This window comes from Oncorhynchus keta, chromosome 10 (genome assembly GCF_023373465.1).
Source record: "Oncorhynchus keta strain PuntledgeMale-10-30-2019 chromosome 10, Oket_V2, whole genome shotgun sequence".
NCBI lineage: Eukaryota > Metazoa > Chordata > Actinopteri > Salmoniformes > Salmonidae > Oncorhynchus > Oncorhynchus keta.
The window spans coordinates 49587831-49605767 of record NC_068430.1 but is presented as its reverse complement, the minus strand read 5'-3'; the positions used below and the strand labels follow the sequence as shown (position 1 = coordinate 49605767).

Sequence of the window (17937 nt, the reverse complement as noted above, 5' to 3'; positions counted from 1 at the left end):
CTACACTCTCCGTGCAGAACAATATACCCGAAAGCTGACTCCTCCTCACCTGTCCTTGATCACAACTCATAACTGTCTCCTGCTCAGTTAAGTTATCATCCCACCAACGGGCTACGGTGTGTCATGGGAGAAATTACAACTATGTAGTCTACAGCTGTATGATGCATTTGCCCCAAACAAATCATACAATGTATAGCTACAACCACATACAGTGGGGCAAAAAAAGTATTTAGTCAGCCACCAATTGTGCAAGTTCTCCCACTTAAAAAGATGAGAGAGGCCTGTAATTTTCATCATAGGTACACTTAAACTATGACAGACAAAATGAGAAAAAAAATCCAGAAAATCACATTGTATGATTTTTTATGAATTTATTTGCAAATTGTGGTGGAAAATAAGTATTTGGTCAATAACAAAAGTTTATCTCAATACGTAACCTTTGTTGGCAATGACAGAGGTCAAACGTTTTCTGTAAGTCTTCACAAGGTTTTCACACACTGTTGCTGGTATTTTGGCCCATTACTCCATGCAGATCTCCTCTAGAGCAGTGATGTTTTGGGGCTGTTGCTGGGCAACACGGACTTTCAACTCCCTCCAAAGATTTTCTATTGGGTTGAGATCTGGAGACTGGCGAGGCCACTCCAGGACCTTGAAATGCTTCTTACGAAGCCACTCCTTCGCTTCCCGGGCGGTGTGTTTGGGATCATTGTCATGCTGAAAGACCCAGCCACGTTTCATCTTCAATGCCCTTGCTGATTGATGGAAGGAGGTTTTCAATCAAAATCTCATGATACATGGCCCCATTCATTCTTTCCTTTACACGGATCAGTCGACCTGGTCCCTTTGCAGAAAAACAGCCCCAAAGCATGATGTTTCCACCCCCATGCTTCACAGTAGGTATGGTGTTCTTTGGATGCAAATCAGCATTCTTTGTCCTCCAAACACGACAAGTTGAGTTATTACCAAAAAGTTATATTTTGGTTTCATCTGACCATATGACATTCTCCCAATCTTCTTCTGGATCATCCAAATGCTCTCTAGCAAACTTCAGATGGGCCTGGACATGTACTGGATTAAGAGTTTATTCGGAAGATAACAGCTCTATAAATATTATTTGGTGGTGCCCGACTCTCTAGTTAATTACATTTACATGATTAGCTCAATCAGTTAATATTAATTAATTATTTTATAGAATAGCATGTCATATCACTTAATCCGGCATAGCCAAAGACACGACACTGGTTATGCTATTGGGTCTGACCAACGCTCCAACTGTGTTCCAGGCCCTGGTTAATTACATTCTCCACAACATGTTGAACCGGTTCGTGTTCGTCTACCTCGACGACATCCTCGACTTCTCCCGCTCAGCCCAAGAACACGTGCTCCACATTCGACAGGTCCTCTAGCACCTCCTTGAGAACCAGTTTTCTGTGAAAGAGGAAAAGTGTGAATTCCATCGCTCCACCATCTCCTTCCTTGGTTACATCATCGCTATGGGTAATGTGCAGATGGATCCCGGAAAGGTGAAAGCGGTGGTGGATTGGCCCCAACCTATATCCAGAGTGCAGCTGCAACGCTTCCTGGTTTTTGCCAATTTCTATCGCTGCTATATCTGGGTTTACAGCACCCTGGATTCCCCCCTTTCTGCACTTACCTCTCCCTATGTTCCATTCACGTGGTCCCCAGCTGCTGACCGAGCGTCCCTGGACCTCAAGCACCGCTTCATCACAGCTCCCATATTAGTCCATCCCGACCAATCTCGTCAGTTCGGGGTGGAGGCCAACGCTTCGGATGTCGGTGTGGGGGCTGTCCTGTCCCAACGGTCTACCCTGGACCTTAAACTGCATCCCTGTGTCTACTTCTTAACGCCACGGAGCGGAATTACGACGTGGGGAATCGTGAGCTTCTCACTGTGAAGATGGCGTTGGAGGAGTGGAGGCACTGGTTGGAGGGAGCGGAACATCCTTTCACTGTGTGGAAGGATCACAAGAACATGGAATATCTCCACCACCAAGCGTCTCAATTCCAGGCAAGCTCGGTAGGCCCTGTTTTTCACCCGGTTCAACTTCTCCCTCTCCTATCGCCCGGGATCAAAGAATGTCCATTATTCGAACTGTCTGCATCTGGGTCTTTTCCTGAGCTGTGATAGTGTTACCTTAGATTGTAAACTGTCATGGTCAAAACATATAGATTCAATGATTGTAGAGATGGGGAGAGGTCTGTTCATAATAAACAGATGCCATGCTTTTTTGACACCACACTCCAAAAAGGCAAGTACTGCAGGCTCTAGTTTAGTCTTATCTTGATTATTGTCCTGTCATGTGGTCATGCTGCAAAGAAAGACCTAGTTAAGCTGCATGTGTCCCAGAACAGAGTGCCACATCTTGCTCTTCATTGTAATCAGTCTTTCCTGGCTAAAAGTTAATGAGAGACTGACTGCATCACTTATTTTTATAAGAAACATTAATGTGGATACATTCCAAATGGTTTCCATAGTCAACTTACACACAGCACTGACATACCACCAGGTGTCTTTTCTCAGTCCCCAAATCCAGAACAAATTCAAGAAAGCATACAATATTATATAGAGCACGGAACTAACTTCCATCGCACATTGTTTAAATGAACAGCAGACCTGCTTAAAAAAACAGATAAAGCAACACCTCATGGCAAAACACCTCACCCCTATTTGACATAGATATTTTGTGTGTATGTATTGATATGTAGGCTTTGTGTGCCATTTTTACATTTCTGTCCTTGAGCTGTTCTTGTCTATTAATATTCTGTATTATTTCATGTTTCATGTTTTGTGTGGACCCCAGGTAGAGTAGCTGCTGCTTTCGCAACAGCTAATGGGGATCCTAATAAAATACCAAAACAGATATGTATGACAATAACTTAAAATAAAAGGTGACATTTTGTACTGTCGCCTCATATGAAACATTTGATCTTAACTATAGAGCCAAATTTGCAAATTGTATTTTCACTGTCCAAATAAATACGGAGGGGAGTGTAGATTCAAAATCTTGAATAAGGAACTGCATACAAAGTCTCCACAAGGGTTGGGGTCAATTCCATTTTAGGACATTGAAATTAAATGGAATTGAACCCCTCTTGTCTCCCCTCACAAGACTTATGGGAGTCGCAAAGGCACAGGCACGTAAAAGCACATGCTGGGTTGAGGAGGTGATAGGCCAGCCCAGGGGACAGTCAGTGATGTGCTAAATTGCACTACTGTCACTCTAGTCAATGAAGTGAGAGGCTCCTGTAGTAACAAGCACCAGGAGGGAATCCCACCCCTTCATTCACCATCTAAGACAAATGTTTGGACAGCACTCTCCCCCTTCAGATGTTGGCTTCAGTTTTTTTCAGAGCATGCTGTTATTTGTGAGAGCATATGGTTGTTAATGGGTTAATGTGGAGGAGGGGGGTAAGGGGAAGAGGGCAGTTTATGCATCACTCTCTGCACTGATTTGTGGGGCATGTGTGAGCTCATGTTCACAACAATAATTTAATTTACCAGACTGTTATTGGAAATGAAATCATCTATGATATTGAAATCTGAAATTATTGCAGTAACAGGAAGCCAGCAGAACCATTGTAAAAACATACTGTAATATTTAATGGCAGCTCCTTGCTTTGGCCAAACAATACACCACGCCCATGGACGTTAGATTCTTCTCCGCAATGAGTCTGAGTATCGCCCCAACGATTTCAAGAACGCAAACACATTCTAACCGCTCTGATTGGTCCCAGAAACCTATGTGTTGCACCAGAGCCAAAACACTTGTGGGTAAAGCAGCATTTTGAACATTCGAAATTGGCTTTGACACTCTGATTGGTTAGAGATGATCAAATCGCTGATGACTTTGTTTTGTTCATCACCGCTCATTTTGACATCACCACAAACAACTTAATCGATGGCAGTCTCAGACTGAAGTATGTAGCAAACAGAGCAGCAGAAGAATTCAGTTTGAGCCATCAGGCAAACTGTAATACATTTGGGAAAAGTGGTTATTCAAGAAAACAAGATCAAAATTTCACAATTTAAAGGTGGACTATACAGAAATCGCTCCGCCATTTCCTAGTTACAACAATTTCAGTTTTTGTGACAAAACAAGCATACATTGTGTGGAGAATCATTGTACCACCTAAACCGCTGTGAAATATATTTTCCATAACCAATTTGTTTTTATTTTCAACTATTTGAAGATGGTGTTCAAAACCGAAAGTAAAAGACGCAAAAATTAAACGGGAAGCATAGAAGTAGCGCACATAGAACAGATCTACCGCTTCTTAGTCTTGCTTTCAATGGAATGAAAGATTTAACACACACATTTCTATGTGAATTTGGTTGGGTCGCCCAAAAAGTTACATATTGTAGCTTTAACGTTTAATATCGGCCATTCTAATATGTTAAGAAAATTATTTCAATATATTTCAATGTACAATATTGCAAACTGTGTACAGACATGATGAAAATGTGACTAAACTACCCTGCAACATCATATTAATAGTTTATGCATCTTCAACACATCTTTTATATGTTTTGTATACATTTACAGGGGGTTCAATTGTTCAAAAGTTCATCCAATGTATTTAACTTTAAAAGGTCATGTGGACATTTAATGAGCAACTAAGACCGATAATCTACCTTTTTCAATAGTCAGACATAGCGGTGTCGTGGTGTTCTGAGGTGTGTTGATGATGAACACTGCTTCCTGCTCTACTTCCTGTTATTTATGAGGCATTTGATGTATACTTCACATGAATCTCACCTTCATGACCTTGCTCTCTCTCTCTCTCTCTCTCTCTCTCTCGATGATGATGATGATGATGAAATACTAGACTCTAGTCGTGATTTACAGCTGAGAGAAGTACAGAGCAAAAACACCTTTGAAAAATGTCTGCTGCGAATGTTCAAGTTGGACGTCCAGTTTCAAAGCAACAACTAAACCTCCTAACTGTTAGCAAGTAGCCTAGCGGTTAGAGTGTTAAGCCAGTAGCCAAAAGGTTGCTGGTTCAAATACCCAAGCTGACAAGATGAAAAATCTGTCAATGTACCCTTGAGCAAGGCAATTAACCCTAATTTGCTCCGGGGGGGCGTACTACTATGAGTGACCCTGTTCAACAACCCATTTCACTGCACCTATCCAGTGTAACATTGTTATGATTTTTGCATAGCATGGTGGGTTGGGGTGGAAAATCCTTTCCCCCTTTTGGGCCCCATGGACCTTACAGAGGACGCAGGCCGTGAGGCAGATTTTCTAAGAATCCCTATGGATTTACAGAATAGACTGAATGGAATTCCTCCACCAGCTATTTCTCACACACATCCACAGTCTAATCCTTTCATCTTTAAACCACTTTTCAAAGTTTGGGTGCAGTTCATCTGTCATATTCTGAACTTCCTTGAACTTAGAGTTTAGGTAGAGTTTATTGGAGCATGATAGATGGTAGACAGGGGAAAAGTGCAGACATGCTTGTTGTTTGTTGCCCAAACATATGGAGTGACAGCAGCCATGGAAACCTGACCTCACTGTTGTGGCCTGTGGTCAACCCGACCCGACCTTACTACTCCCACCCAGAACATGAACGTCACTGTAAGTGTAGGCAAACACACAGAGGAGGCCTGTTTAACCTGTCGGCAGTTTCCAGCATGGTTGTCTCAACAATAGCTGAAAAACTTGTGAAAAACAACTTCAAAGTGTCTTGTCACTTTGGGTCTTCACAGTAAACTGCCCAAAAACAACTGACGACTTCTCCAGTTATTTGCTACAATGCCAGTCAATACCATTTATCCTATTATGTAACAACACTCCTAATTGGGCATAGTCGGCGTATTTACATTAGAACATACTGAATCAATGGTATTTACTCTTTTGAGTCATTGCGGATATGCTCTTGTAGGGGAGACCAGGGTTGGTTGTCTCATGCCTCATTCACATTAACCATAAGCATTCCGTTACATTGAGCCAAATGTCATTCGTTTGAATGGGGACCGTTCACAATGGAGAGGAATCGCAATGACCCCTTGTGGTTGAAGGTTCAGTTGCGAGACGGACGCTGCACACTTGACATTTTCCAAATTGTGCTTGTTCGTCAGTCCGGACAGAGTCCGTCGAAGAACAGGAAGTTACCAAACCACACAAAAATATGAAAATATGTGTTTTTGACGATGGGTTTACAGGGATAGCTAGCAACAATTACCCATTCCTATAAGTGAGTATTATTTTAATAGTGTGTTAAAAAATAATACACAGTGGCTGATAAGCTAATTATCCTTTATGACTGTTGCCTCCTGTTTTAGTTTATTGTTATGTTAATGACTTTTGTTTTTTAATGTTAATTATTAGGGGGAGGTCGCTAGCTACAGTATAGGCATAGCCTAGCTTTTAGCTAGCTAGCTGCTCTGTAAGATAGCTTGACTTGCTACTGTAGAAGGTTATAGAAAAAAGTAACTAAACATGTTTTATTAATGACTGAAACAATATTTCTATTGTCTTGAATGAAAAGGTCATATTTTGCAATCTCCCAAAATAAATGTGATCTCTGACGAGAGACTTGGATCTCTTACATCTTGTCATGCTTTGTGAAACTCTATCCTATGCTCTCCGTCCAGTAGCAGAACGAGATTGCATGAATTTGCCACAATGTAAAAGGGGCATCAGGGGTTAGTTGTCACGATGCTAATTACTCCCTGCCTAGATCAGATTAGTGTTTTTTTGTCAGAAATCTTGTTCTGGAGGCTGCTCTGCCCCAAAGGCAGAAATTATGTGATTGTTTGACTCTAGGGTGGAGCTTACATTTCAAACAGGCTGCATGCTCTGAGAGACCATTTCACTAGACTGCTACTGGAGTGAGTGAGCATTTCTTTGTGATTTTTTTGTTGTTGTAATAACTATATTTCTCATTTGATAGCAGTTTCTATACTGAATCCAAAGCAAAATCATTAGCTTAGCTAGCTAGCAGTACTAGCCTAATCGGGAATCCACATTTAACAAAGCTTTGTTTAGCAAGAAAAGGGTAACTATGTTTTTTTTTTTATCTGTAAATTGTAAATTAAACCAGACTATTGATTGCATTGTATAGCTAGCATAAGCTAATGCTTTTCTGTGATAGTATCTTCCCTGGAGGCAGCACAATTCATACCTTCTGCCCTCGGGGTTGCAAGAACATTGCTTTCTCACCTCCATCTCATCCCCTCTGAGGCCGCAAAGCCAACAGTATCACTCATTTTGCTATAGCTTTCACTGTATCCCTGACCTAGCTCATCATAATATTTCTACTACTCTACATTGTATTTTTGTTACACTGTTTATACACAACTCATATTTATTTATACACTGGCTCCTTGATATAGCTTACTGTAATAACTACTGCTGTACATATAATTCTTATCATGACTCAGGGTGAGACCCAGATACAGACACGTGAGGCAGATGGTTCAAGTCTCAGAGATTTATTGAGTCCACAGGGGTAGGTACGCCGACAGCGGCGGACAAACATCTGGGCTGCTCAGGGAAGAGTGAGGGCTGATAACCCACAAAGGCGGAGAGACCAGCGGCCGAGCAGGGAAGGCATGGGAAGGCATACTCCACCCACATGAGTTGCTGGCTCCAGGTGGTGGGGTTGGCGGAGACAATGCACCGAAGAGTCGTCTCCAGGTCCTGATTGGCACGCTCCGACTGGCCGTTAGATTGAGGATGAAACCCGGAGGACAGGCTGTTCTGAGCACATACCGTGCATGCAGCGACGAATGCGGAGACATCAGAAACCAAAGTGGGCCACCAAAAATGTTATCGGAGGAAAGCCAAGGCCCGGTGGGAGCCGGGATGGCAGGTTAGATTAGAAGAGTGAACCCATTCTCGGACTGGGAATCCGCGAAGAACAATCGGTTATACAGCGGGCGCATTGGTCAGTCCGAATGGCATAATCAGATACTTGCAGTGGCCTCTAGCTTTGTTAAAGGCTGTCTTCCATTTGTCTCCTTCCCATATCTGGACCAGATGGTAGGCGTTCCAAAGGTCCAACTTAGAGAATACAGTCGTCCCTTTGAGAGGCTTGATAGCCGAGGAGAGAAGTGGTAGCGGGTAACGGTTCTTTACCGTGATGTCATTAAGGCCCTGGTAGTTGAAACATGGGTGCAGGGTTTTGTCCTTCTCCATAGAGATCCCTGCGCTGGTAGGGGAGGAAGAAGGCTGGCCCCAGAGAGTCCTCAATGTACCCTTCCATGGTCTGAACCAGACAGGGAATAAAGCCAGACAGGGAATAAAGCTGCCACTGAGGCTGTATAGTGCCAGGGAGGAGGTCAATGGCGCAGTCATAGGGTCGATGCGGAGGAAGAGATGTGGCGCTGGCCTCATTGAAAACCTCCCAGAGGACCGGATACTCTGCGGGAATGGCTTTACCCAAGCCTACAGGAAGATTCCAGGGGCGGGCTGCGCTGCCTTGAGGCAATGCGTGTGGCAAAACGGGCTCCAACCCATGATTGAACCCGTAGCTCAGTCGATCAGGTGTTGTGCCTCTGGAGCCATGACAACACCAAAACCACAGGTGCATGAGGATATTCAATGAGTAGAAACTGCATGAACTCACTGTGATTCCCTGACACTCGCAGGTTGATAGGAATCGTACTGTGAGTTACCCTGCCAATAGAGCGTCCGTCCAATGCTCTGGAGTCCATGGGAACGGAGAGGAGCTGTGTGGAGATACCCAGCTCCGACACCAGGGTAGTGTACATCAGCCCAAGAGTCTAGGAGTACCCGGAAAGATTTACTCCGGTCGCCCCACAACAGGTTAGCATGGAGAGTAGTACAAGTAATGTGAGATGGGATACTCCCTGTACCAGAGTACTCATACCTACTGATGAGCCTAGGCTTTTTACTGGACAGCTGGATATATAATATCCTGAAGTTCCACAATACAGACCGATTTTAGAGCTCAGTCTGCGTAAACAATCCTAAAGGGACAATCTAGCCCTGCCCAGGTGCATGGGTGCCGGAGGAGGCGAGTCCTCAATTATTTCTAAAGGAACTCAGGTGAAATTGGATTCTCTTGGGAGTGCTTGCGTCAGAGATTTCCAGGGATCTTCGGAGGTGAGGGGAAAACAGTGGACAGGCATGTGTGCCCAGGAACAGGCCTCCTCTCCCTACTGTGTTCCTGTAGTCGCCTATCAATCCTTATGTTCAAGGCTCCCGGGCTGCAAACTCGTCCTTAATTCCCTCTGATAATCCATGATGAAACGTGTCAAACAGGGATTCCGGGTTCCAGGCACTAAAGTGCGAAAGTCGACCGCGTATTCTGCCACACTACGGGAGTCTTGACACAGTTGAAGTAGCTTCTGAGCCGCCTCTCTCCCAGACAAGAATCAAACACCTTCCTTAGCCACGAAATCCTCCAGACTAAGGCGAACGGTGGATTGTTGCTCCCACACCGCTGTAGCCCAGGTGAGGGCCTTCCTGGACATCAGCGTTATAAGATACTCTATCTTTGAATGGTCTGACGGAAATGAAGAGGGCTGCAGCTTGAAAATGAGTGAGCACTGGGAGAGAAACGCCCGGCAGGTTCCGGGATCCCCAACGTGGCGCTCTGGAGGAGGTAAGTGGGGTTCTCGGGAAGCACCACTGATAGTGGGTTACTAAGAGTCTGGGAGGTTTCCGTTGTGGCTTGCTGCCTAATAGATAGTCCGCAAACTAGTTCCAACAATGCACTGACAGAATGGTCATGGTGTTCCGCCAATGTATGTAATCATTCCATAAGGTTATGTAGTAACTCCTTGTGTCTTCCAACGGTGGCTCCTTGTGAGGAGACAGTGTTGCACAGCTGGTCTGAGTCTGCTGGGTAAGTCATGGCCAGTTTGTACTATCATGACTCAGGGTGAGACCCAGATGCAGGCACGTGAGGCAGATGGTTCAAGTCTCAGAGATGTATTGAATACACAGGGGCAGGCCAAAGGCATGTCAAGGACAGACATGCGCTCATAACCCTGGTAAATAGTTGGCAGGCAGGCAGGCTCAGGGTCAGGATAGTCAAAAGGTTGTAACTGGGAAGACTGGAACAAAAACCAGAAAGAGGAAAAAACACAGGGAAAAACACTGGCAAGACTTGACGGGACAAGACGAACTGGCAACAGACAAACAGAAAACACAGGTATAAATACACAGGGGATAAAGGGGAAAATGGGAGAAACCTGGTGGGGGGTGGAGACAAGACAGGTAAAACAGATCATGGTGTGACAATTCTTAGCTGATCTTGTGTAAATTCTCCTGGTGTACATACATATCATCTTTACCCCTTCCATGTTAATTGTTTTACTGCATTTTTAGGAGCTAGAAACATAAGCATTGTGTACGCAATCAATAAACTTTGATTTTGTTTAATTTATCCTTCTTGGAGGAAGAACAATAAAAAGGCACAGGATGCCTTTCTTTCATAGTATCTTTCCTGGAGGTGCTACCCTGCCCTCAGGGTAGCAAGAACATTGATTACTCACTTCAACCTTGTATTACTCCTCAAATAGTTTATTCCATACTACAACATTGCCTTCCTCAGAGGCAGCAGTGTTTTAAAGGTAGCTTTTCTGCCCTAGCAACGTCTCCTGAGACAGCAATCATTTTAGAACATAACTTTAACCTTATCTTACCTAGAGGCAGGAGAATGAATACCATGGCATTATTCCATAGTTCTTTCCCTTATAGGCAGCAACATCTATTGTATATTGACTGAGATGGTACACCTCACTCCCGCAGAACAAGGGAGAGAACTGTTTGCTGTTTGGAAAGTTTTGAAAGTCTATTGAAAAATTCTTAGTAGCTAGCAACCTTTTGAGTTTGGATCCTGCGACACGGTTGGCATCAGTTACTGGGACTGCTACTATCTGTCCGGTGATCCTGCTGACCAAGGTCTGATGAGCTGTTTGGAGATAGATAACTTCCTATCAAGCTAGCAGGGTTTTCTTGAGGGCTTGAACGCAGCCTGCGACGCGGTCAGCCATTGTGGATTGTCCCGGACTTGTGTCTGTCTAGATCCCTACTGTTTATTGTTGTTTTCAATATTTTCTGCGACCTGCCCTGTCTGGAAGTGCGTGGAGTAACAGCGTAATCTACATTGCTACCATGACAAAAAACAAAAACAGTGGTGTCGCTCTATCACAGGTGAAGGATCTTTTAAACTAACAAAAAGTGTTCTTTGTACTCATCCAAATGTATTGATCACATTTTTTTTGTTCTAAAGCTGTATACATACCCATTTGATGCAGTGATCACAGTATAGTGTCTATATTTTTTATTTATTTTATTTCACCTTTATTTAACCAGGTTAAAGTTAGTTGAGAACATGTTATAACTTACAACTGCTACCTCGCCAAGATAAAGCATAGCAGTGTGAACAGACAACAACACAGAGTTACACATGGAGTAAACAATAAACAAGTCAATAACACAGTAGGAAAAAAAGGAAGAGTCTATATACATTGTTGTGCAAAAGGCATGAGGAGGTAGGCAAATAATTACAATTTAGCAGAAAAGTAAAAGTTCCAAAAGCTGGGTCTAAAAATATATTTTGCTTAGATGATGTTAAAAATATTTGTTGGTCTGATCAAACTAAAATCAAATCAAATCAAATCAACATATTTAGCAGATGTTATTGCGGGTGTAGCGAAATGCTTGTGTTCCTTGCTCCAACAGTGCAGTAGTATCTAACAGTGCAGTAGTATCTAAAAACAATTCACAACAATACACACAAATCTAAAAGTAAAAGAATGGAATTAAGAAATATATAAATATTAGATTGAGCAATGTCGGAGTGGCATTGACTAAAATACAGTAGTACAGAATACAGTATATACATATTAGATTAATAAAGCAGTATGTAAACATTATTTAAACATTATTAAAGTAACTAGTGTTCCATTATTAAAGTAGTCAGTGATTCCAAGTCTATGTCTATAGGGCAGCAGCCTCTAAGGTGTAGGGTTGCGTAACCGGGGGGAAGCCGGCTAGTGATGGCTATTTAACTGTCTGATGGCCTTGAGATTTTCAGTTTCTCAGTTCCAGCTTTGATGCACCTGTACTGACCTCGCCTTCTGGATGACAGAGGGGTGAGCAGGCTTTGGCTCGGGTGGGTGATGTCCTTATGACCTTTTTGGCCTTCCTGTGACATTGGGTGCTGAAGTTATCCTGGAGGGCAGGTAGATTGCCCCCAGTGATGCGTTGCCTACACACTTGTTATTTAATTGGCTCATTGTGTCAAAACTCTACACACAAGCCAAATAAGACACACCACTTGGAGAAAACATCTCACTTCTATGTCAAAATGAAACTCTGCAATCGAAACCTAACAATCCTTTTTCAAAATGGCATCTTGCAACAAAATTATACACACATGCACCATTTAAATTACTCTTTCAAAGCAGCAACACACTGATGTACTTAATACAAAACACTGCTGTCTTTAATACTTTGCATACCTTTTACATTTTCTCATACAGGTTCTGTGAAAGATTGTTCCAGTACAGTACATCTACTCACATTTCAATGAACACAAAAATAGAAAGGCTTCAGAAAAAAATATATTAAGCTTACTTTTTTTGCCATTGCAGGTTTTTACAACAACAACAAAAAATGCAAAGAAAAGTTGAATTACGATACAATAATCAATACACTATGCAACTGTAAATTCACAGAAACAAAAATAATTACAGTAAAATTACACTGCAATGGTAAAAAAAATAGTATTGTAAGGGAGGGGGTGGATGGTTTATGGATCCCACCTTCTGTTAGGATCTGGCCACATCACCTCATCCACAGGCAGCAGGGAAAATATCTCCTTGCATGCCGTATCCAACCCTGGACTGACCCCACCTCAATGTCTCCGTATGCCTCTTCCGTTGCTTGCAGAAGAGGCAGGCGGGGTGTGTGATTGGCGGTCATACACTTTCCAACGCCAAGCCGAAAATAATTCCTCAATCAGATTGAGAAATGGGGAGTAAGGGGGCAAGTATACAACTGTGAAGTTATTGTGGTTGGTGAACCAGTCCCTGACCAGAGCAGCCCGGTGGAAACTAATATTATTCCAGATGACAACAAACCTGGGCTGCTCTAGTCCGTCCTGTACAACTGCATTATGTAATGCATTCAGAAATATGATTATGTGTGCAGTATTGTAGGGACCTAGGGTGGCATTGTGATAGAGAACTCCTTGCAGACTAATGGCGCCACACAAGGGGACATTTTCCCCGCGCTGCCCAGGGACATTCACAACGGCTCTTTGTCCTATAACATTTTGGCCCCGATGCCTGGTTTTAGCTAGATTGAATCTAGCTTCATCAATGAAAATGAACTCATGAGGCTGTGCAGCTGCATCAAAGTCCAGGACTCTCTATAACAGAAAATGCGTATGGTGTAACTCAAAACACAGGACTGCAATGTCTACATTTTCACACAAGAATGGAGTGGGGGGTGGGTTGGGTCGGAAACAATCAGTCAAAACTACAAGCTACAGGCAAGGCAGGTGCCCCCACGGAAAACCCTCCCCCACCCCCGAATGGGGGCACCTGCTTAGGTCACATACTGCTTTGTTTGAATGTATCTATGTAGTGTCAATAGGACACAATCTACTGCCATTACTGTATTACAGTATAGTACAGTGACACTTACTTGCACGTAGTCATAGCGAAGGTGTCACGCTGTTCTTCTCAAATGGAACCCTGTACAGCTGCTTCGTCGTAAGTTGGTGTTGACGCAAGATGCGGCAGTGTCGACATCCTGACACGGTTGATATTATGGAATGTTGTGTGATTTGCGTTTATTTTCTCTCGTAGTTGATGTAGGCGGATGGTGTTGTTTGCCAACACTAGATTGACAATGGCCAGTTCCTGTTCATGGGGGAACAGACGTTGCCTTCCACCCTCAGGAGGTCGTCTGGCAGTTCTGTAGAAAATGCAAGAATATGATGTCATTAGGTAATTTTTTACATACTGTACTGTCATACTACTTCACAGCAGTATATCTATTTATTTTTTTCACTGAGGAGCATAGACCTAATATTGTAGGACTACATTGTATTGTACTGTGATGAACAATTATGTGCAACAATTACATAGGTACAGTCTAGTGTAGAAAGTTGAAGACATACCTGTTCTCCAGTCTAAATGTCTGTATTAAGGATGCTACTGTGACTCAGGTTGGATTGGACTCTCTACCAGGCCATGATTTATGACATGGTCCACCAAAGTGGACCTAATGTCGTCGGAAATATGTGTCCGTCTATTGCCTGGTCCCCTTCTTTGTTCTTGTCCTCCTCCTCCTCTCTCTCTCTCTCTCTCTCTCTCTTCCTCTTCCTCTACCTCTTTCTCTTCCGATTGCTCTCACTGCCTCCATGTTTGCAAAGTTCTCACAAAAGTGGTGAGCTTACCTGAGGTCTATTTGTAGTGCTAAGGCTCAGATTAATTGGTGTTCAATTACTGTGTAAGTGTTTTCATTTGTGTGTGTGGTTGTTGCCATTTTCAGGTATGCTTTGCATTTTGAATAAAAGAGTTTCCCCAATGATCGCAAGAGATTTCATTCTTGAACGAAGTGTCTAATGTAAGAAACAGTGTGTAGTGTTTTGCAAGCGCGTTGCAGAATTGCAAACAAAGTGCAAAGCAGAAAATGTGTTTGTACCTTTGGTGCCTTTGTTTAAGGCATGGTTACAAAAGTTAAGGTTTTGATGCTTTTGTCTAAGCATTCACTTTCAGTGGGTAAGCAATCGGCAAAAACTGCAATAAGAAGCATCCAGATGCTGCACTTGATGAATTTATGAAATGTGCTTCTTCCAATTATTGATAAACATGCACCTAAGAAACTGACTGTTAGAACTATTAAGGCTCCATGGATTGATGAGGAATTCAAAACCTGTATGGTTGAAAGAGATGGGGCAAAAGGAGTGACTAATAAGTCTGGCTGCATATTTGACTGGCTGACTTACAGCACATTGAGTAATTGTATGACTAAATTCAACAAAAATAAAAGGAAACAGTATTTTGAAGCCAAGATCGATTATATAAAAATGATGGAAAAAAACTTTTGATTATATTATGGGCAGAAAGATTAATTTAACTCCATCTTTCATTGAATCAGATGGCAGGAAATGCCAACAATGAACAGTGAGCCATCGTAGTCATGCATAAAAAAATCTAATAATGAATGAAAATGAAAATTGCAAGTTAGCGTGGGAGAGGAGGAAAAATTATTGTTATCGATCAATAATGACAAACCTCCTGGCATTGACAACTTAGATGGAAAGCTTTTGAAGATGGTAGCTGACTCTTATAGCCCAAATATATCATATATTTAATCTGAACCTAGAGGAAAGTCTTTGTCCTCACGCATGGAGGGAAGCTGAAGTCATTCCGTTACCCAAGAGTGGTAAAGCGGCCTTTCTGGTTCTAACAGCAGACCAACTGTACAGTATCAGGTTGCTGCCGCTCTTTCGGCATGTTTATAGAGAAGGGCACTCAACATGTACAGCACTGATACAAATGACTGATTGGTTGAAAGAAATTGATAATAAGAAGATGGTGGGATCTGTACTGTTAGATTTCAGTGCAGCCTTTGACATTATTGACCATAACCTGTTGTTGGGGAAAACGCATGTGCTATGGCTTTTCATCTTCTGCCATATTGTGGATTCAGAGCTATCTAATAGAACTTAGAGGGTTTTCTTTGATGGAAGCTTCTCTAATGTCAAACATGTTAAGTGTGGTTTACCACAGGGCAGTTCTCTAGGCCCTCTACTCTTTTGTATTTTTACCAATGACCTGCTACTGGCATTAAACAAAACATGTGTGTCCATGTATGCTGACAATTCAAACATATACGCATCAGCAACCACAGCCAATGAAGTCACTAAAAACCTTAACACAGAGTCAGTCTGCTTTGGAATGGGTGGCCAGTAATAAACTGGTCCTGAACATCTCTAAATTTAAAGCATTGTATTTGGTACAAATAATTCCCTAAGTTCTAGACCACAGCTGAATCTGGTAATGAATGGTGTGGCTGTTGAACAGGTTGAGGAGACTAAATTACTTTGTGTTACCTTAGACTGTAAACTGTCGTGGTCAAAACATATACATTACCAGTCAAAGGTTTGAACACACCTACTCATTTTCTTTATTTCTTTATTTGCACACTCTTGGCTTAACCCCAGAGAGATAGAGAGAGATATACCGGTGGCATGCTATGACACCAACATGCATTTCTTTATACAGATGACTACTGTGTCTGTTATATAGATATAGAAGATCAGATTTGATTTGTTAATGTTCAAACCAAATATTTTGTATAAAGATAAACATTATATTGTTATATTATAGGAGTAACTCGGTAGGCCTGAAACAGTCTTCAAATCAAATCAAATTTTATTTGTATAGCCCTTTGTACATCAGCTGATATCTCAAAGTGCTGTACAGAAACCCAGCCTAAAACCCCAAACAGCAAGCAATGCAGGTGTAGAAGCACGGTGGCTAGGAAAAACTCCCTAGAAAGGCCAAAACCTAGGAAGAAACCTAGAGAGGAACCAGGCTATGTGGGGTGGCCAGTCCTCTTCTGGCTGTGCCGGGTGGAGATTATAACAGAACATGGCCAAGATGTTCAAATGTTCATAAATGACCAGCATGGTCAAATAATAGTAAGGCAGAACAGTTGAAACTGGAGCAGCAGCATGGCCAGGTGGACTGGGGACAGCAAGGAGTCATCATGTCAGGTAGTCCTGGGGCATGGTCCTAGGGCTCAGGTCAGTTGAAACTGGAGCAGCAGCATGGCCAGGTGGACTGGGGACAGCAAGGAGTCATCATGTCAGGTAGTCCTGGGGCATGGTCCTAGGGCTCAGGTCCTCCGAGAGAGAGAAAGAAAGAAGGAGAGAATTAGAGAACGCACACTTAGATTCACACAGGACACCGAATAGGACAGGAGAAGTACTCCAGATATAACAAACTGACCCTAGCCCCCCGACACAAACTACTGCAGCATAAATACTGGAGGCTGAGACAGGAGGGGTCAGGAGGGGCCAAACAGGAAGGATATAACCCCACCCACTTTGCCAAAGCACAGCCCCCACACCACTAGAGGGATATCTTCAACCACCAACTTACCATCCTGAGACAAGGCTGAGTATAGCCCACAAAGATCTCCGCCACGGCACAACCCAAGGGGGGCGCCAACCCAGACAGGATGACCACAACAGTGAATCAACCCACTCAGGTGACGCACCCCCTGCAGGGACGGCATGAGAGAGCCCCAGTAAGCCAGTGACTCAGCCCCTGTAATAGGGTTAGAATCCCAGTGGAAAGAGGGAAACTGGCCAGGCAGAGACAGCAAGGGCGGTTCGTTGCTCTTCCTCATCTCAAGTTCAACTGTCGGAGTCAGTTGGAGTTTACTTCCTTCGTATCACAGGCATGCATGCGGTAGCTAAAGCTTAATAATAGCCACCGCATACCAAACCTTCACAACGTTTATAAACTTTGTGAGGGTAATATCAAGAGGAAGTCAAGACATTGTTTATTGGGAAAATACGAGCAGAAGAGCAAATTTAAACCAGGGACAAAATGTACTACCCTCCCCTGTGCCACCCCAAAAACCACACAACCCTCCCCAAAGCAAAAATATACGTTTGCGGCTCCGGACAGACGGGCGGCTCTGGCGGCTTCGGACAGACGGGCGACTCTGGCGGCTCCGGACAGACGGGCGGCTCTGGCGGCTCCAGACAGGAGGGCGGCTCTGGCGGATCCGGACTGGTGGGGGACTTGGTTCTGGGAGCATGCACAGGACTCACCAGGCTGGGGAGACATACAGACGACCTCTTGCTTGGTCGAGGCACCGGATACACATTGCCATGGAGGCGCACTGGCAGTCTCGACCGCATAGCTGGTCCCCCATTTCTGGCTGGATGCCAACTTCC

The 17937-nt window shown here is 43.3% G+C and overlaps 1 long non-coding RNA gene across 1 annotated transcript; it reads right to left on the bottom strand.

The window, feature by feature from the left end:
- Nucleotides 1-11281: 11281 nt before the first annotated feature.
- On the bottom strand, nucleotides 11282-14528 carry LOC118389541 (uncharacterized). The gene is made up of 3 exons (XR_004826758.2): nucleotides 14137-14528; nucleotides 13659-13931; nucleotides 11282-13380 (listed from the first exon to the last, which is right to left on the bottom strand). It is a non-coding gene; the product is annotated as an uncharacterized LOC118389541 (long non-coding RNA).
- Nucleotides 14529-17937: the final 3409 nt, after the last annotated feature.